We start from the raw sequence: 22,451 nt of genomic DNA, 5'->3' as shown, positions 1-22,451 counted from the left end.
TTAAAGGAATTTTCAGAACGAAAACTTTAGTCACCCCATGCCAAGTTGAATGGGAACCAACAGAGGGTAATCACTCTTTGTTCCCTTACATTAAATATTTCCCAGTAGGGATTACTGTAGGTTAGACTTCCCGAAAATTCAATCTTTAAACCACTAAATTTAGACCTTTATATAAGTAAAACGGGTTGAAATCTTTTCCTCAAGCTATCCGCAGGAGCTACCACTCACAATAACTGGAGCAATTCAGACCATACGGCTCTAAAACGCCCAGCATTTATAGTATATTTGAGGGGAAGCTTCCAGAACTCTTTACTGGTAGGCTGGATTCCTATAGACACCCCCAGTTTTAATTGGCTAGAGAAAATATTTACAAGTTTCTGACAGGTTGATTACTATTGAAGAAGGAACCAGCTGAAGTGTTGACAACTTCGGTACATAAAAAAATCCTAAGAACCAGGTTAACAATAATAAAAAATACAAATTTCTTTATGAAATAAATATAGTTTACCCCGCTATATGGAGCAATTACACCTATGGTAGAGACATTTAACAGTTGAAAACCAAAGTATATTATTATAAATCATTTCAAGTTTGTTTACATATATTGCCTTATAGAAGGCGCGCAGATTAACTGGCCGGAGAAGGCGTAGCCCGGTACAATTATTATTATTGTTATGGGGTTTCCGTGGTTCACAGAAGTATAAAATGCGTCTGGGTTGAATGGCTAGACAAGGACTTAACTAGAGCTGATTTTAACACAACAAATTTGGAAATTTGGAAATAGGTACAGCACTGCACCGCAGCTGTACACATCACTTCTTGTAGCTTCAGAACGTATTCTTCTTCCATAATGTGTAAGGAGCAATTCTAGGTACAGCACTGCACCGCAGCGGTACACATCACTTCTTGTGGCTTCAGAACGTATTCTTCTTCCATAATGTGTAAGAAACAATTCTAGGTACAGCACTGCACCGCAGCTGTACACATCACTTCTTGTAGCTTCAGAACGTATTCTTCTTTCATAATGTGTAAGAAACAATTCTAGGTACAGCACTGCACCGCAGCTGTACACATCACTTCTTGTGGCTTCAGAACGTATTCTTCTTCCATAATGTGTAAGGAGCAATTCTAGGTACAGCACTGCACCGCAGCTGTACACATCACTTCTTGTGGCTTCAGAACGTATTCTTCTTCCATAATGTGTAAGGAGCAATTCTAGGTACAGCACTGCACCGCAGCGGTACACATCACTTCTTGTGGCTTCAGAACGTATTCTTCTTCCATAATGTGTAAGAAACAATTCTAGGTACAGCACTGCACCGCAGCTGTACACATCACTTCTTGTAGCTTCAGAACGTATTCTTCTTTCATAATGTGTAAGAAACAATTCTAGGTACAGCACTGCACCGCAGCTGTACACATCACTTCTTGTGGCTTCAGAACGTATTCTTCTTCCATAATGTGTAAGGAGCAATTCTAGGTACAGCACTGCACCGCAGCTGTACACACTTCACCGTGGCTTCAGAAAGTATTCTACATTCATAATGAGTAAGGAGCTATTCGAAATACATCACTGCATTGCAGCTGTACACATCACTTCATTGCAATTTCAGGAAGTACGCATGAGTAAATTGTTAAAAGGTATTTTATGTACAAGAAGCGAACGTTTACACGGTGAAAAATATTGTAATACATGTCAGTAAACCCCTAAGTTGTTCAACATTAAATACTATCTGAACTACAAATGAAAAATATATTTGTACTTATCTCCCAAACAACTTGAATTATAAATAAACATTGTCGTGAGAAATTGTCCTGTGCAACCAACAGTAAATGAGATACATCGAGTTTTATGTTTAGCTATCCCGCTCTGATGTCCCCTTCTACTTATTAAAAAAAATCTTACTCGCTCGTACCCTGGACTTACATAACAGTATCAATTTTCATGAAAAACCACCCGCCCATTTTCTCGTAACGCTGTAACAGAAAAACAGACGAAAATTTAACTGAACCCTACATTGGCTAGTACTCTATTTGTCCATCCGGTATAAAAACCAAGTATCAAGTTAATATTCAGAAAGTACAGACAGAAATATGATTTTATATGGAGAGGTACCGAACGAATTAGTTGTTTGATACGAGCCGCATAACTGTAAGTTTGCATTCAGGAGATGGTGGGTTCGAACTCACCATTGGCAGCCTTAAAGGTGGTTTTTCGTGGTTTCCGGTTTTCACATCAGGTAAATGCTATACTTGGGCTGCTATCTCTTCGTTGCCTAAAACTTATTTGAGGTAGAGGGCTCATTATACGGGAGACTACTGTATTACCCATCGTTGATGTGTCAATCACGTAGCTATGTAACTCCCCAGCTCTTTAGGCTGTTTCACTCGGGATGCAGCAGCATTCCCATCTATCCAAGATGAGTGGCAGAAGAAGAGACAAAACACATCACAACAATGGTAATGTAATGTTATTGATCAGTTTTATGAACTTTCGATATTGTAGGCATTCACGTTTGGTTTTCTTCCGACTTTTTGATATTAGGGCATCTTGTTTAAATGTAAATATGAGGTAAGCAATTGATAGCGAATATGCCACCTGGGGGACCGCCCTAAATGCAGATCGTTGATGAATGATTGATCTAATGTAAAGGGAGTACTTCCTTCTTTCATAACTCTCTCTTGTCTTATTCTTCAAGCGATCGCTCCTTTACGATTTTTCTCACAATTTTATAATCATCTTCACAATTTTCCCTGTCGATGCCGACCGATGACCACGTGGTTTTATACCTTAAGACAATCATGACAAAAACCGACGCCAGTTAACATGATTAAACAATATTTCTATATTAACAATGCGTTGATAAGAACTAAGCAGCATAAGTATAAATTCATGCATTCTATTATCATACTCTAGTCGGTATGGTAAAATTGTATAAAACATGAATGATCGGAGCATGTATTCTCTGTAACTTTCGTTATGTGGTACTTTTCTATAAGACTAACATACGTATTTAAAAAAATAAATTGTAGGCACTTCCCCTAAACAACTATTTCATCCAGTGTGAATAAAGTTATGTATAGCCTAGACTGTAGTACCTTATGCTCAGACTTCACATGCCGGTTTTCATTAAATTCTATTCACCCATTTTCTCGTGGTTCGCTGTTGATTTCGACTTAGCAACACAAATCGAATTTCATGTTATCATAGCTGTTACGATAAAATGTATGAGATACAAATGATCCGAAATGGTATTTCTACATAACTCTAGTTATGCAGTATTTACCGATTAGACCACTAAATATAAATATTTGAGAATTAAATTTTAGGCCTTTTCCTAAACTACCATTTCACTCAGCTTTAATAAAATTATTTATAGCTTCATTCCCCGTCTTTTTTATAACGATTTTTATTAAATTATCTTCAGCTAGGGTGGCCAGACGTCCTCTTTTATCTGGACATGTCCGCCATTTTAGACCGTTTTCTGGAGTTTGGGTGGATCATAAAAGAGCGAAATGCCCTCATCCTTTAATGAATCTGGTTATTTTGGGACGGCATCACTGATATCGTATCGATAAGAAATTTGATTATGAATATACAGTGCGTGCCTTGTATTGCGATGATAGACGCTATTTACCACTCTGTACATTGTCTGCCTCTCTCTCAGCATTACCCCGTCAGAACACTGCTATGTTAATGTTTGATAGCTGACAATGGGACAAACATCATCTGGATTTGAAGGATACCTGTTTTAAATGGATGGCGCTGAAAGTAATATTGATTATTGTGATGTTGAAAATTATGTTATGTATTTGGCTTTCAGATTGATGGCGTGAAATATTCTGATCAGTTCTGCAATTTTAAACAATTGCTGAATGAAAGTAGTAATGGCCCTGGGTATAACAAGTTACCTCGTAGTCAGAAATGGACAAAGTTGATTATAGTTCGGAATTATTAAAACTTGAAGAATACATTTTCTATACTATATTTAATTGATCTCAGTTAATTGCATACGATAAACAAAATTTATTCATTTCCATATTATAGAGTAAATTCTTAGAAAAATTTAAATAATGGAACTAATTTACAAGCCTTATAGTTACTTTTCGTAAGATTCGGTTGCCTTTATGAGTTTTGGCGTGTCACACATATAAAAAGATACACATATTATATTAAAACATTAAGAGGACTTTCACAGGTTCTACTTTGAAACGGTTCCTATTATGAGTCCGTTCATGTTCTGCTCTGTGTTACAACAGAGAGTCGGATTTATCTGTGGAGCATTAGTCATGTACGCAGTGCCGGGCTGAAGACTTAATCAGATTTCCCTATAATACAAAATGGCACGCATGATTGATTCATGTCCGCAGAGTATTATGAAAATATTCTTTCTACATTTACATTGTGCCATGGTAATAGAAAAAAAAATGTATTCTGCAAGGTGAGTCACGCATAAACACGTTACTCACATATTCTTCCAACATTGTTTCACAAACCCCTTTCCCTTTCAGATCCTATCTTCAATAACCCGTACTGGCACAATTCAGAAACTCATATACAGCTACGAGGTTTTACAAATGTAAACTAACCACACCTCGTTTTTAAACTTCTGAAAATCGATAGAAATTCACAAATTAAACACAGACAATCAACCCTATTAAAGTTCTCTCAAGGAAAACTACCAATTTCTCCTCAGCATCATTGTATTACTCAATTTATGGGTATCAATTGACAGCAGGCTTACCCGTGTGATATTCATGATGATGTGAATGCTGAAATTCTCTAGACGCACTTTCCACATACTGAACTAATTAAATGGGATGAATTTGACATGCAAAAAATACTATTTTTCCAATGTGAATGTCATTAGAAGTAATTTTAATTTTAAGAATTTATACATGTAGTGAGTTACCGACGCAAATTTTACTTTTTGTTGGATACATCAAATTTCACAACACAAATCATGAGCGCATCACCCTATTATTAATTTATAAGTTTTGTCATTGTTTTTAGTATACGTACAGAGTCGAATGCTTTACCAGTTTTTAGTTATAAGTGACTGAGGATGATCATCATATGACTGAAACTAGTCTCATATTGTTATATATAGTCACATATAAATAAATATGCATTGATTAGGTGTAAAACTTACATCTATCTATTGCAATTAAATTTTGTTTATGTATGTGAAAATTAGAATGTATAAGTCTAAATGCAGACTCTGAATGGAGGATTTTGTGCCCTCTTTATTCGGCACTGACCTCTTTTTTAAACAGTTTTGTCCTCTTTTTTATCTGTTTGCATCTGGTCACGCTATCTTCAGCTATTTCCTTGTGATTTTTTTTTGCTAGGGGCTTTACGTCGCACCGACACAGATAGGTCTTATGGCGACGATGGGATAGGAAAGGCCTAGGAGTTGGAAGGAAGCGGCCGTGGCCTTAATTAAGGTACAGCCCCAGCATTTGCCTGGTGTGAAAATGGGAAACCACGGAAAACCATCTTCAGGGCTGCCGATAGTGGGATTCGAACCTACTATCTCCCGGATGCAATCTCACGGCCGCACGCCTCTACGCGCACGGCCAACTCGCCCGGTTTTCCTTGTGATGCGCGTACGTACATACTGTGGACGTGACCGATACAGAAATACCATTCTTTTTACATTCTGAGCAATGTACAGATATAGGAACATAAAGAGAGCTCGGAGAAGAAAATATCGGGATTCATGTTCGTCTCACCCTTCATTTAGGAAGTCAAACATTAGATATTCTCTCGTGAGGAAGCCTAATCAACCGATCAACATTTCAAGATTTTCTTTGAATGAGTAAATTATCAGAGAACAGAGAATGTATTTTCATGTTCTGTTCTGTGTTACAACAGAGAGTCTGATTTATCTGTGGAGCATTAGTCATGTACGCAGTGCCGGACTGAAGACTTAATCAGATCTCCCTATAATACGATATGGCATGCATGATTGATTCATGTCCGCAGAGTAGCTCGTGTGACAGGCAGGTCATTAAATAGGATACACAACAGCAATATGTTTTTGAGAAAGACGTATAATTTATAACGTACGATAAGAGCAACTTGCAGGAGAACTCTATATACTCGGAACCATTTTCACATCTGGAAGTAGATACTCATATTAAAAGCCTCAAACCTGGTAAAGCTGCTGGCTTTGATGGGATATTTCCTGAGTTTCTGATACATAGTGGTCCAAACACAAAGCACTGCTTGGCTAAATTATACTCTAATATCTTATCGTCTGGACATCTGCGATATGAATTCCGGGTAAGCAAGATCATTGCGATTCTGAAACCCGGCAAACCGGAAGACCAAGTCGATAGCTACCGACCAATAGCATTGCTGAGTGTTTGCTATAAACTCCTTGAGAGACTTATGTACAATAGGATTAGTTCGGCCATTAATGAAGTGATCCCAGTAGAGCAAGCTGGATTCAGGCACAACCGAAGCTGTGTTGACCAGGTCCTAGCACTAACAACTCACTTTGAGGCTGGTTTTCAAAGGGGTACTAAAACATCTGCAGTCTTTGTAGATATAAAGGCTGCACATGATACTGTGTGGAGGCAAGGATTGAAGTTGAAGCTGCAGCGAGTTATCCCTTGCAAAACTATAGCCATACTGATCAACAATATGCTAACCGAAAGGCTCTTCGTGTCGTCATGTATGATGACATTAGTCGTCTTAGGAAACTAAAAAATGTCGTTCCCCAGGGATCAGTATTGGCACCTCTTCTGTTCAATCTCTTCATATCGGATATTCCTGAGAAAAAATCAGTAAAATTCTCTTATGCAGACGACCTAGCCATTGCCATTCAACATCCAGATTTCAGCCATGCCGAGGCCATCCTGACGTCTAACCTGAATACACTTAGCTCTTACTTCCGAAACTGGAGACTGAATAAGAAGCATGAATAAGACAGAATCTGCTTGCTTCCATCTCCACAACAAGTTGGCTAATACAAAATTTCAAGAATGCTTCAATGGCTCAGTGCTAAACACAATCCTAACCCAAAGTACCTCGGGGTAACGCTTGACCGAAACCTATCTTATAGAAATCATCTTGAAAACCTCGGATATAAGTTGAGATCTCTTCTTCTTCTTCTTCTTCTTCTTTTCTAGCCTATTTCAATCTACTGATGGATATAGGCCTCTTCCATATGCTTCCATCGTCTTCGGTCTTGAGCCACTTGGAACCAACGTGTTCCAGCCAACAGCTTTATGTCGTCGAGCCATCTCTTCTGGGGTCTTCCAATGCCTCTCTTGTGTTCCCATGGTCTCCAGTGAACAATCCTAGAGGTCCACCTGTTGTAGTCTTGTCGAGCTAAGTGTCCTAACCATTGCCATTTTAGTCTTGCTACTCTCTCTAGGATGTCTGTTACATTAGTTCTTCTCCTGATGTCCTCTGAAGGGATCGTATCCCTAAGGCTGATCCCTAGCATCTGTCGCTCCATGGCTCGTTGTGTTCGCTGAAGCTTGCGAGCACTTTCCTTCGTCAGAGTCATCGTTTCCAGACCGTAAGTAGTAACTGGCAGCACGCACGTATTATCAACCTTGGTCTTCAGGTTAATTGGAACATCCTTGTTGGCGAGGATGAATCTTAGTTTTCGGAATGCAGTCCAACTCATACCTATTCTGCGAGGAATTTCTGCACGTTGGTTGTCTTTTCCAAGTTTTATCTTGTGTCCAAGATAGATGTAGTCATCGACAGCTTCTATATATTGGTTTCCCATTTTAAGTGGTCGACTGTCTGGGCTTAGTATTTTCGTTTTATTAATGTTCATTTCCAAACCAATCTTAGCAGAAGCAGCTTTTAATTTTTGGATCATGCTTTCTAGCTCATCTAGATTTTCACTTACGAGCACAATGTCGTCGGCAAAACGCAGGTGGTTCAAGTTGCGATCACGCAATACCATTCTACTTAAATTGTGTGGAACTTCATGGGGTGCTTCAGCGGACGCATTGGCCTCGTGAATTCTGCAGCTGAATACTGCTCTTCAGTATGGCTTAACAGTTATCTCTGGTACTCTGAAGCCTACTGCAACGCACTGGCTGCCATTTCTGTCTCACATTGCTTCACCAAGCCTGCGACGTTCAAGAGCCCTTGTTCAAGAATATAATAAGATCATGTCCAATCCAACTCTACCCATCCACAGGGATGTTGCAGATCTCTGGAGACAAAGGCTGAAATCCCGTAAGCCACCAATGAAAACAGCTAAGAATCTAATGGATGATGGATCCAATTTAAAAGACGAATGGAAAGAGCAATGGTTTCGTACAGCCCCGGAGTGGCCAAGCCTCTTTAATCCAAACCACGCCCGAGCTGGTTTCAGTTTGCCAAGAAGAACGTGGGCATCACTAAACAGGTTTCGCACTAATTGTGGAAGATCTGCATTCTCCCTTCACCAGTGGGGCTTCGGGGACTCTCCATCGTGTGATTGTGGTGCTTTGGTCCAGACCATGCATCATATAATGGACGAATGCCCTCTGCGTGCTTATGGTGGAGACCGGAAAGACTTTGCTGATGTCTCAGTATCCCTAGTGCAGTGGATAAATAATTTATATATCCATGTGTAATTGTTCCCTACTTAGTACCATGTATTCTTTTGTATATTATGTAAATTTCATACGCTTAATAATAATAAGAGCTCAACCATGTCAGGGATGTTGAAAATTCTGCTTTGGAGATACTGTAATAGTTGCTTTACGCTTCTGCTACTATTAGATTACAGTAAAGCTTTTGATATCGTAGACATTGACATTTAAGGCTCTACATCTCTATCGGGCTACGATTGCACGGATGCATTCCTTTCTTCACGGACGTCAACAATGTGTGAAAGGTAATGATGAACTTGTTTTCTCGTGGCACCACGTAAGCAGAGGATTCCTCAAGGCTCTGTACATGGACCTCTTCTTTTCTCACTCTTCGTGAATCACATATCAACGAATCGAAGATATTGTAAATACCATATGTACCCTGAAAACCATCAACTCTACATAAACTCCACAGCCCGAGAACTTTACGGAAATATCTATTTACTAAACATAGACTTACAGGGTATTAGTGACTTTTCTGCTGCTCACGGCCTGAAATCGAACCCTAAAAAGTCGCAAATGAATCTTCTTGACCATCAACATCAAATGACAACCATATGTAAACGTCCGTTGCCCAGAGTAATGTTTCAAGATGTTCCAGTTCCTTTTGAAACACAAGTGAAGAATCTTGGCGTTATCATGAACGAACGCATGACTTGGTCTACACATGCCATACGTCCATACTTATCTGCCAAGATGTTTTCTCAGTTTTACATTCTTTGTATAAAAACATCTTTCCAAGAAAAAGTAAAAAGAAATTAATTGAAGCTCTTGCGATGCCACATTTTGACCAATGTGATGTTGTTTTTAATTATGTTTAGCCAGAATTGTCCCTAAGGCTGCAGCGTGTTCAAAATGCATGTGTGAGAAATACATGCAATTTAAGGAAATATGATCATATGCCATCATCTTTCCTAGAACTAGAGTGGTCACGATTCCATGTTCGTCGAAACCATCATAGTTTGTCTCTCCTCCACCGAGTTCTCATTACATCTTACATTCCTTCGCATTTTTCGAATCTTCAGAACAGAAATACAAAGGCTCAAATATCAAATCTGCTCGTCATTCCTTGCCATCGAACTGCCACACACAACTCATTTTCTGCGTCTGCCTCACGAGAATGGAACCGTTTACCAAATGACGTCAGAAGAATACCAACCATTGGGTCATTTAAAAGAGAGTTAAAAGGTACGGCAGGATGCGAGTGAACTGTGCATTTCTAGTCTTTCATTGTCGTATTATTATTATTATTATTATTATTATTATTATTATTATTATTATTATTATTATTATTATTATTACCGTGTTTTTGTGGATCGCAGAGAGGTGAAAGAAGGTGCGGGCTGAAGGGGTCTATCTACTATATCAATGATTAACTTAAAAATTTAAATAAGGGTTATATTTCTTTTCAAATCACAAACTTAACAAATTTTCCTCAGGTGAAATGACAAGGTTACAGGTACAAATAGCAGATTGGAAATTAAAAGAAGCTCCAAAGTTACAAGTTTACAACGTCACAAATGTAGCGTTTAGTCGGACGAGGAGAGAATGTCCAAGTTCAAGAGCACTTTGCTCCAAAGGTTACAAATACGGCCTTCCAAAGGCACCCTTCAATATTACAGTAAAATTAGCAATCTCTCCAACTTTAACCTAGGAGACTGCGCTCCCAATTTCTTACAGCCCGCTCAAGGCAACATTACACCAACCTATACTTTACAATTTTTTTCACAGGGGTATCTATTACCCAAATTACTGGACCTTCGTGGAAAGAAGAACAGGTTAAATTACTGGCCCGAACACAAAATGTATGGAGGCGTACACTTGCGCTCCTAGAAAATTAAGTATAAAACCCCAATTGGGCTCGCGGCTCGATGATACAGAGGCTAATCCCAAGCTACTGAGGTGACTAGAATGAAAGGTTAATTTAATGCATTACAGGAAAAGAAACAGTTACAAAATCGTAGTCACCTCAAGATAAATTGAAGGGGAACTCGAGAGGGTAACGCACTCTATCCCCGATTTACAGTTTAAATCTTTATGAAGTTTTACATTAGCAACAAGTAATTTACATTTTAGAAATCACACGGTTACATAGTTAAAGCTTAGAACCTTCCCCTCCGATAAGTTGGTGGAGATAGCTACAGAGACAGAAAACTGGTGGCCATTAGCGGGGCTGTTGAACTGCCTGGCGAAGAATGAGGCGCCTCGCCTCCTGTCTTAGCAACCACACTCAGTAAGACGACGGTCAATAAGACAAGGTAGCAGGAAAAGCCGCAGCTTATATACCCGAGGGTTCTGGACTATATCCGGACACACCGCCTCATTTTTATTGGCCAAACAAAAGGTACAAGGAGCCTGTTATTGGCTGAAAAATAATTACAGAAAATTTGTGATTGGCCAGATTCAAAAGCTGGCGAAATGAGAAGGGAGTGTTGCAAACCTTGAAATATAGAATTAAATGAAAGTTAATTTAGTTGTGAAAACCTATAAACACAAAACGTCTTTAAATCACTAAATCTTCTACCTTGCACCAGAGTGCATTACCTCAGTTTTTTGTGATGCCATCTATGGAGAGAAGTTCAAACTTCTTGACGTAAACCAAAACAAAACAATTAAATCCAGTCAGTTTAGGCAACTTCAAAATAACACCTTACTCAATAATTCAATGGTGACATCTTCTGGTCAATGTCCCAACTTCGTGCATTAGTTGTTTCACGTTTTATTTGATAGAGTTCCTAAAGACGCTTCTTTTAAATGTGCGAGGTTGAGGTGTACTTCCCGGTACAATTTTTATTATTATTATTATTATTATTATTATTATTATTATTATTATTATTATTATTATTATTATTAATTTTACAATCTTGTACAGTAATTATGTAAGTTATATCTCACTGGATTTGGATTTTATTTCAGTTAAAAATACTTTGTTAGAGTAACTGCGCTTTATCTTGAACCGAGCTCGATAGCTCGGTTGATTGATTGATTGATTGATAAGTGTTGTAAAGTGTCTGCCCGTGTATCCCAAGATAGTGAGTCTAAAACAATTTAGAACTAGTCTGATTTTTTTGAAGGGCGCGACATGTCCTTTCGACACTCCATGTCGTTCGATATTGACATGTAAAAGTTTCTCGTCGCACATTTATTATTTAACCGACAAAATTAATTAAAACTCAGCCATAAGTTTCTTTGGCGTATGGTAGACTAAAACAGAACGTCGAAATTGACATGAAGGCAGGATAAAAAGGTCTGAGCATAGTTGTTGGGCCACTGATTATTGTTACTTCTTCTTGGTTTGAATGGCCCACGCTTGTTCAACTGTTGGGCTTTGACCTTTGCCCGGTATTCTCGCAGTTTCTGCCGGAGTAACTCCTTTTTTTTCATCTGTCCAGGGTGTACCTTTCCTCCGGGGTTCTTCCTGAAATTCATGGACATCTTTCAGGGTATGTCGAACAGACCGTCTATATAGAAGATCTGATATTCCCAGTTCTTCAATGTCCTTCTCAGTTTCTGTCAGCGAAGCGGTACGAATCTTCTTGTTCTGCCAGAAGTTGAACGGCCGATTGGTCTGTCTTACTACATGAGCATAGAAAGCTACTCTTCTTTTCCTGGCAGTCAGAGAGGCTCTTTATATGTTCGTAGAGCTCAGAATTGTGAAGTCTACGGAATTCTTCATCTTTCTTTACCGAACTTACTGTAAGATCTTCCCGAGAATTCTCCTCCCTCTGACTTCTAGTTCCTCCATCAGACCTCTTCGGTTCAGTGAAAGACCCTCCACAGCATACAGAACTTCTGGTCGTACGACTGAAGTTTCAGCTGCGTGACAGGCATTATTTGTTATAAGTGTTCTTTCTCAGCCAGTTCCAACTTGTTCACTCCCATGGATGATGATACTCTTTCTGATAGGGTGGATTCAATCCATTCTCCGAGATACTTAAATTTCTCAGTCCTCTTGACTTTTCCCCGTTCTAGTAGTATCTCTCTGCTAGCTTCCTTGATGTTGGTGAAGAACTCGTTATTGTCATTTATTTATTTAAAATGTTTAATATAATTTTGTTCACACAGCCTACATTAGGGTAACTCCTAGGCGAGCAAAGATGGCTCAGGCACAGGCGTAAGCACTCTTCCTAATTAGTGCCAAGGTTGCAGATAGTAGTATTTTTGGCGTCAGGAAGGGCACTGGGCAGTAAAACTAGGCTTAATACACATCAGTACTGATTATTATGGGCCAGGGTCTTATGTAATAACATATACTACTCATTTGGTTGTAGACAACTGGAAAAATGTTGAGGAATTGTGGTTCTGATATAATACCTGTGTTTCATTTTACATATTTGTACACATTATTGGTAATATTACATATTTTTACATATTATGTGAAGAATGTAACATTTTTACATATCTAGGTAATTAATCAAAAAAAATATTGTGTCAGTTCTTTTAATTTTCAGACTATATGCCTAGTAAATCATTTGTGAATTTCATAGCATATAGAATATATTTCAATTGCTAAAGGTTGGCTTTAACATTCGTATGAAATTGGGATTTTTAACCCTGTGTCCGTTAAATACAGCAGGTCCGAGTACCTCAGCTGCATACAACAGCACTCATCCTTTCTCAGAATCTGAGGTTGCTAGGTGCCTTTCGTTGGTCAGAGTTTCTAACAAACAAGTCTTCAAACGAAATCTAGGTTATTTCAGCTCTCTGTCTGTTTGCAAGTCTATTAGTGGCGAACAAGAAGATCCTCAAGAAGATATTTCAACCAGCTAGTTTTTTTAAATATGCACTGGTGAGGTCCTGCGGTGCTGAATGGTCTTTCTCACCCTACAAGAGTATGTTATAGGATCAGCGCCACAAAATCATAATGGAGAACAAGGAGAAGTACTTGGTGACACACTGCGCATCATGATAAAAAGTTACCGTGATATGTTTTACTCCATAGAGGTTTAAAGACAGATTATATATGAACTTAATTTAGTAACAATTTTCAGGACATGAGGGTGACGTGAAACAACTAGTTACAATATCTTGTGTGATATACTCTGCGATTTACAGTGCGTAACATTATTTTTTAATGTTTGAAGTATTTGGATTAATCCCTTAATTTGATTATTAATGTTACGGAGTTATCCGTGGAAGTCAGAGGTGAAAGAAGGTGCGGGCTGGAATGGGTCTAACTACAAGTTCGAAAGATGAATTAAAATCTCAATAAAGGTTATATTTTCAAAAACTTAACAATGTTAACATAGAATTTTGAGCATACAACAAATAACAACAAGTTAAATCAGGTACACGATCAAGAAGTCCAAGATTAGAGAAAACTTAACCAGTTTCCACTAGGGGAAATAACAAAGAAAATCAGGCACAATGCCGCTTTACAAGAAAAGCACCAGTTAAGGGATCTTTACAAATCCTGGACTACGGGCCCAAATTCATCAATCCTTGAGCTCTCAGCTTACAATCACAAAATACCAAAGGGCAGAAAACCCTTAATTACATGGAGCTCTTGCTCCCGCTTAATAATATCAAGCCTCCTAGAGGCACCTTCCAAAATACCAGAAAGAGCTGACCTGCTCTCAATTTTACAAGCCTATCAAAGGCCACAACAAACTTCATTTCTAACTGCCCTCAAGGCACACAATGAAACAGGGGCATTTTATACCCAACCTACAGGGCCTTCGCATGAATAAAACAAAACATCAGGTTAAGTTACTGGCCCAAAGTACAGAAAGGACTGGAGGCGTGAACTTGCACTCCTAAATATACATTTTAAAACCTAAGTGGCGCTAGGCCGATACACAGGGGCTAATCCCAAGCTAGGGAGGTGACTCGTATGAGAAAACTTTAATACATTAAAGCAGAGAAGAAACGGTTATGAAAACGTAGTCACCTCAATTTCAAAATGAAGGGGAGCTCGAGAGGGTAAAGCACTCTCTATCCCCGAATTACAGTTCAAGTTATGTGAAGTTTACCAGGAAAAGGGTTTACATGTTTAATAATTTACATATTAAAGGTTTCGAACCTTCCCCGAGAGTTAAACTGCTGAGCTAGCAAAAATAAAGATGTTAAAAGGCCATTACCTTGTTGAAGAACGGCTGCCTGAAGAACGAGGCGCTTCCAGCCCCCTGCTACATATTCACACACTGAGTAAGATTTAAACGAGTGGCCCGGAGACAAGAAAATCAGCAGTTTTATACCCTCGTGAAAAATTCGAGACCTTTCAGGAATGAGTTGACACACCCACTCAATTTTTATTGGTTGACTAAGAGTTACACATGGAAATTCGAAGAAGAAAGCTATGATTGGAGGAAAATTAATTACAGAAATTACTGATTGGCGAAATTCAAAACAGGCGGAAGGAAAGGATTAATTTTGCCAACCCACAAACCACAGAACAAAATTTAGTAAAGACACAACTTATGAATACAACATTTCTCCAAGAAGGTTCATTCTTTTACACCAGAGTGCGTTATCATAGTTTTTGGTAGAGACATCTGTTAGAGAATGTCCACACTTCTTGATCAATGAAAAACAAAAGCAAATCAAAACACACAGTGACATCTTCTGATAACCAGTAGAGTTAGTTCAGTTGTTAAAGTTCCGGGTTTCTACAGTAGAGAAGTTTCAATTGGCGCAAGATTTGAACTTGCGTCGTAGAGGTACAATTAATACTGTCAATATTAGAAAGCAGTAGACTATATAAATTATCTAAAGCAACAAGGATGAATTTGTCATAAAATATGGAGGTATTAAAACAATTGTATCGCCTCATATCATGGCCATAAGTCATAATACACTGCATGAAAAGAAATGTTAATCACCCAGAAGGAATGGATCTAATGTTATCCCATTTCGGTGTACATGCATACCATTAATGTGCGAGTAAACGATTAAATTTACAAGGATCTGTAATGTGTAGAACGCCCATCAGAGTGCATTCGTGATGGCACCGTCCTGTTGTTGGTAAGCTGTTACCAGTCAACTGCTTTGAGTCAGACAGTTAAGCAAGACGTGCAGAGAAGGAAGCACCCGCGATGCCTGGCGGACGCGTTAGACAGCCTATCCACCAGCTGACAGCATTTGATAGAGGCCTCATTGAGGGACTGAATGAGGCTGGTTGGTTGTATCGTGCAGTTGCCAGGCATGTGGGCCATTCAGATGTCACAGTCGCCCAATGTTAGACTCAGTGGGTACATGAAGACACCCAATCACGTCATGCAGATTCGGGTCCACCAAGAAACACCACCCTGAGGGAGGACCGTCGCATGGTGCGCCAAGCATTGTGGGATCCCATAACTTCGGCACCCGCCATCCGTGAACATGTACTGGAGACTGTACAGCATCCTGTGAATTCCCGAACAGTGTCTCGATGACTGGCATCCGCCGTATTGGGGTCCTACCACTCCATTGGCACCAGAACACCAACGCCTGTGTTTGGAGCGGTTCCTTGCTCGGGAGGCAAGGGCAGAGGACGAATGGCGTCGGATCATGTTCAGTGGTGAGCCCCGCTTCTATTACCATCGTGTGCGGGTTTGGCGGCGTCAACGGCACATCTTTCCCATATTGTGAAAAGACGCACAGACATAATCTCTGGCATCATAGTGTGGGGAACCATAGGATATGCGTTCAGGTGCTTCGGCAGACCTTGGCGGCACAGCGACACGTCACAGACATTCTGCGTCCGCACGTCCTGCCCGTTATGGCACAGCACCCTGGGACAGTGTTTCAACAAGATAATGCACGTGTGTCTATGGACTGCCTAGAGCATGTTAAGGTTCTGCCGTGGCCAGCAAGATCCCCGGACCTCTCCATGTGGGGGATGACCAACCAGCGGGATCTGGACAACTGCAACAACTGTGAACGAATTTGCCTCAGGAGAGGATTCAAAGGCTGTTTGACACCATTCCGAACCACATAAAGTCATGAATTGCGGGGGGCGGGGGGGCGTAACACCCTACTGTCCTGGCGCGAACATGCCACCTTTAACTGCCAGCAGCCTTGTCTCTTTCATCTCATACTGTAATCAGTTTAATAAAAGCACATGATCTCTCAGCACATGTACTTTCATTCACTTTCAACCACTCCTTTTGGGTGCTTAAAATTCTTTGTCAGACAGTAAGAAAGAAATATACTAAATTTTTTGTAAGTTCAGTGCGTTATTAATATGACGTATTTTTATGAATATTATGTACTTAATTACACCTTGCCTGATATTTATTACATTTTTATGTACATAGTTTCCTGTTTGATATTACATAAACATTCTGGCCCTACTGATTATATACAGGGTCTCATATAAACCCAGACCGAACCCACGGTGTTTGTACTATGCGCTACGGCAGCTGCTGTATGGGAGGCGCGAGGAAGTAGCCTTCACGTGTACGACCTGGCACGTATGAGTCGCCAGTCTGAATATCAGCTGTTAACATGGTGAGACAGTTATCATTTCAGTATGCACAATTTCCGGTTTCAACCTAGTGGTCGCCTGGAGCTGAAAATCCCAATGGTGTTCATGAAGACCCTCATTATGATAAGGGGATTGGTGTTTAGTGTGCCGTTAGTGCAAGACGAATAATTGGGTCTACAATTTTCGAGACGACAGTAAATGCAGAGAGGTACCAAGATGACATTTTGACACCGTTCTTCCATCGGTTAACGGAAGAAGAAAAATTGCGTGGGTGGTTTCAACAAGACTCAGTCACTGCTCATACAGCAGAGCATTCCCTTCTTATAATCTCGGAATCTCGTTCTCCAGATATAACAGTGTGTGATTTTTACTTATGGGGTAAACAGAAAGAAAAAGTGCATCGAAAACATCCTTACACATTGTAGGAACTCAAAGATTGGGAATGAAATAAGAAACATTACAGTAGCAGAACTCACCGGCTTCAGTTAGAATGTGGTTACCAGATACACTCCCTGTATAACCCAGGAAGGACGACACTTCCAGCATCTTTTATAAGGTAAGATTTCGTGTAAGATTGTGTACATTGTTCAGCGAGGTACGATGCTCGGATTCGTTGTCTAATGGGGCAGAGATTTGTTGCGCTCCAACAGCTTTCCTATTTCCTTCTCCTTTGGAAGACTCTTCCTCTTGAACTACGTTTATCGTAGCAGGTTGGTCGGTTTTGGGAGGAACTTCCCCAGTTAACAATTGGGTAACCTTACTGGACAATTCAGAAAGACTTTCAAGAACGACGCTAGCTTCCTTCCTCTGAATGTCACTCAACTTCAGAGACAATAGATCGTTAACTCTATTAGAAAAATGAAATAGCCTGGCTTGCACACGTTTTATTTGATTAGGAGACGGGTCATTTTCTTCAAAAAAGGTAATTATAGATGCCAGCTCAGTAGTATTGTCAGTGATCGTGGAGAGAGTGTCGTCAATTTCTTTCTCTCCCAAAGTTGGGATGGTAATCGGCAAATCAAGGGACTCTCTAAGCTTATTGCTGTCTACCGCAACCGTGCCTCCAGATTGCACATTTCTAATAGTTAATTCATAGATCAACTCCTCTTTGCGCAAATAGTTGAGATGGAGGACATCGCGAGGGCCGGGCATGATGAGAAAATTTAACAATTTTGAACAAAGAAAAGGAAAAGTCCAGCGACAGAGAAAATTGTTAGAGTTCGAGAGCCCAGCAATATTTAGCCGTCAAAAGGGGCTAATTTGAGACCCATTCAACCACGCTCTGCTACCACTTGTTACGGAGTTTTTCGTGGTAGGTAGAGGTGAAAGAAGGTGCTGGGGTGAACAGGTCTCAAAATGCGAAATTAAAGTTAAGATAAAATTTAACAAGGTTATATTTTCTTTTCAAGATCAATAATTAACAGATATAACAGGTACATAGTAGCATAATAATAAATGAAGAATGTACAATTACCGAGGTTACAGGATTTGGGCTTCGAAACCCGGACTTACAATCCTTGAGCAATAAGCCCAACTATACCCATATATACAAGATTCAACAAAGGGGGAGAAAACCCCTATCATGCCCGGGAGCACTTACTCCCAATTACACAGTAAAGCCTCCTCGAGGCACACAGAAACATTTTTTGGGAAGACCAACCCGCTCTCAAAGTTCAAGCCTGTCAAAGGCCACACCAAACTCCACGTTCAAGCTGTCCTCCAAGGACGTACACACAGGGGTAAAAATACCCAACCTACTGAGGCCTATTCAGTGAAGAAACAGGGCAATTACATGGCCTCCAAAATACTAACTTGAAAGGAGGCGTAACTTGCACTCCTAATACACTTTACTAAAACCTACGTGGCACTAGGCCGCTAATGCAAGGGCTAATCCCATACTAAAGAGGTGACTTATATAAGAAGACAATTTACACTACATTAAGGAAGAAACGGTTATGAAAATAAAGTCACCTCAAAACAATAGGAGTGGGAGCTCGAGAGGGTTAAGCACTCTCTATCCCAATTTGTAGTTTAAAAAGATAGAATTGATACCAAGTGTCTTTACATTTAGAGGAAAGTTACATGGTAAAAGGCTTGGAACCTGCCCCGAGAGTTAAACTGCTGAGCTAGCAAGAAAAGAAGTTATTAAAAGGCCATTACCTGGTGGTTGAACTGCTGCCCGAAGAAAGAGGCGCTTCCCGCCCCCTGCTACATAATTTACACAATGATAGGTGTTACTGAAGTGGCCCGGAGACCCGAAAATCAGCAGTTTATATACCCTCGTGGAAAGTTCGAGGCGTTTCGTGAATGATAACACCCGCCCACAAGCATTTTATTGGATAATGGCAAAAACTACTACACTAGACGAAGAAGAAACACCTTATTGGTGGAAAATTAATTACAGAAATTCCTTATTGGTCAAATTCAAAACTGGCGGAAAGAAAGGGTTAATATTGCCAACTTAAACAATGGCAGAAAGAAATTTAATAAAGAACAAACTTATGACTACAAAATTTCTTCAAAGAAAAGTTCCTTCACTTTGCACTAGAGGGCACAGTTGTAGTTCGTAAGTAGTGTCCTCTAGAAGAGAATGTTCACACTTCTTGCTACAGAGAAAACAACATTGAATCGAAATTGACATAGTTCAGAACATTACAAAATTTACAAGTAGTGACATCTTCTGATAAGCTTGAGAATTAACATGGTAGTTAAAGTTCAGCTTTCCTCCAGTAGAGGAGTATCAACTGGCGCAAAGTTTGAATTAGCGGAGCGGGGGTGTACCGCCCGGTACAATTATTATTATTATTATTATTATTATTATTATTATTATTATTATTATTATTATTATTATTATTATTATTATTATTATTATTATTATTTGTTTTACGTCGCACCGATACAGATTGGTCTTATGGCGACGTCAATGTGTGATGCGGCAACTGCTCTATCGCTGCTGTAGAGCGAGTTGTAGCCTCCTCAGGATGAATATTCCTGGTCAGGTAAAGAAAATGAAAGGTTAGAGGAAAAACAGGAATCAATAAACCAAATCATCCTAAAAACACATACAAACTGTATCGGGAGGTACACCTTTACGCCGCACATTTAAATCTTGCGCCAATTAGAACTCTTCTACAGGAGAAACACTGAACTTGGAACTAGACCTATTTAAACTTTTCCTCAGAAGATGTCACTACCGTAATTTTGTGATTATAAAGTTGCCAGTACTGTGTGAATTTCAACTTGTTTTGTTTTCCATTGATCAAGAAGTGTGGACATTCTCTCATAGATGTCACTACACAAACTATGATCATGCACCCTGGTGCTAAGTGAAAGAAACTTTTTTTGAATAAATTTTGTATTCATAAGTTTTTTCTTTACTAAATTTTGTTCATTCATCTTTGGGTTGGCAATATTTATCTTTTCTTTCCGCCAGTTTTGAATTCAGCCAACCCCTAATTTCTGCAATTAATTTTCAGCCTATCACATATTTCTTCTTCGATTTTGAGTGTAACTTTAGATGTTAACCAATAAAACGCCGTGGGTGTGTCTTGATTATTCAGGAAAGGTCTCTAACCTTCCCCGAGGGTTTATCTGCGGATTTTCACGTCTCTTGGCCACTTGATCAACATCTAACTAAGTGTGTGTATGTGAAGCAGGAGGCGGGAGGTGCCTCTTTCATCAGACAGCAGTACTTCGACAAGGTATGGCCACTTAACATCTTCACCTTTTGCTAGCTCCGCAGTTTAACCCGAGGGATAGGTCCGAAACTTTTCCATGTAACCTACTTTTCTAAATATGTAATTTTAAGATTTTAGGATGCGAAACTTCATAAAATCTTTAACTGTAAATCGGGGATAGAGAGTGGTGTACCCTCTCGAGCTCTCCTGCAGATTGGTTTGAGGTGACTACGTTTCGTAACTGGTTTTCTTCCTTTCCGTAATGTCTTAAATTATTCTTATACGAATCACCTCCATAGTTTGGGAATAGCCCCTGTTTCATCGGCCTAGTGCCTTTTAGGTTTTGGATGAGTATTTAGGAGTGCAAGTACACGCCTCCATTCATTTTGCTATTTCGGGCCATTTACTTAACCTGTTCTTTTTCCGCTAAGGCGCAGTAGGTTAGGTACAAGATACCCCCGTGTCATTTTTGTAAGTTGTGCCTTGATGGCAAGTAATTGTAAAGTCTGGTATATCCTTTAAGAGGCTTGAAAAACTGAGAGCGTGTCAGCTCTTTTCAAGTGTTGTAAAGGTGCCTCTGGGAGGCTTGACATTGACATTTTGGGAGCATGTGCTCCAGGCATCAGGGAATTTCTGCCCTTGCATTAAAATTTGCGCTTTGGTAAAATTGAGCTAAGAGCTGAACATTGTAAAACTAGGGGCGCGTAGCCCAAGAGTGTAAAAATCACTAAAATTGGGATCTTTCTTGTCTTGTTTCCAGTTTGTCATTGTACCTGATATATTATTGTGTTCACTTAGTGAAATATTGTTAAGTTTGAAATTCTAAAAAGGGAAAGATAATATAACCTTGTTACAGTTTTAAAATTAACTTTGATTTGGTAGTTAGATCCATTCATCCCGGCACCTTCTTTCACCTCTGCTGATCCACCAACCACGGTAACACAAACGTTTAACCGGGAGGGATAAGTCTAGAGAGCCTAATATAAGTGTTCATGCTGTTCCATCTTTGTTTGCTTTGCCCGGCAGCGCTACACATCAGACGGCCTTCTCTTTCGGTCACTCCAAGTCAAGCGTCCATGGCTTTAATTAAGGTGTGAAAATGGGAAACCACGGAAAACCATATTCAGGGCTGCCGACAGTGGGGCACGAACCCGCTATCTCCCGGATGCAAGCTCACACCTGTGCAACCCTAAACGCACGTCCAACTCGCCTGGTTATTATTATTATTATTATTATTATTATTATTATTATTATTATTATTATTATTGCTGCGCGGGAGGTACACCCCCCCCCCTGCATTTAAACTGAGCGTTTTCTAGAAGTCCATCTGTATCGTGTATTTCAAACGGTGTACCGGAAGAAGTTTGAACTTTCATCGTCAGAGGTCTCTACTGTCGACTTAAGTGCCCCCTTTGGTGGGAGGATGGACAATTAATTTTAAAGAGATTGTTTGAATTCATAAGTTGTCTAAAGTGAATACTTTGTAGATTTTTTTGGTGTTTTAAGGTTACTAGCACTTCTATATATATATATCAATGATATGTGTAAAGAAGTGGAATCAGAGATAAGGATTTTTGTAGATGATGCTATTCTGTACAGAGTAATAAATAAGGTTGTGAGCAACTGCAAAATTACCTCAATAATGTTGTGAGATGGACAGTAGACAATGGTATGGTGATAAACGGGGTAATAATAATAATAATAATAATAATAATAATAATAATAATTTCGTGTGACTATTTCTAGCCGAGTGC

This window comes from Anabrus simplex, chromosome 5 (genome assembly GCF_040414725.1).
Source record: "Anabrus simplex isolate iqAnaSimp1 chromosome 5, ASM4041472v1, whole genome shotgun sequence".
NCBI lineage: Eukaryota > Metazoa > Arthropoda > Insecta > Orthoptera > Tettigoniidae > Anabrus > Anabrus simplex.
Note: the sequence above shows the minus strand (reverse complement) of the source record.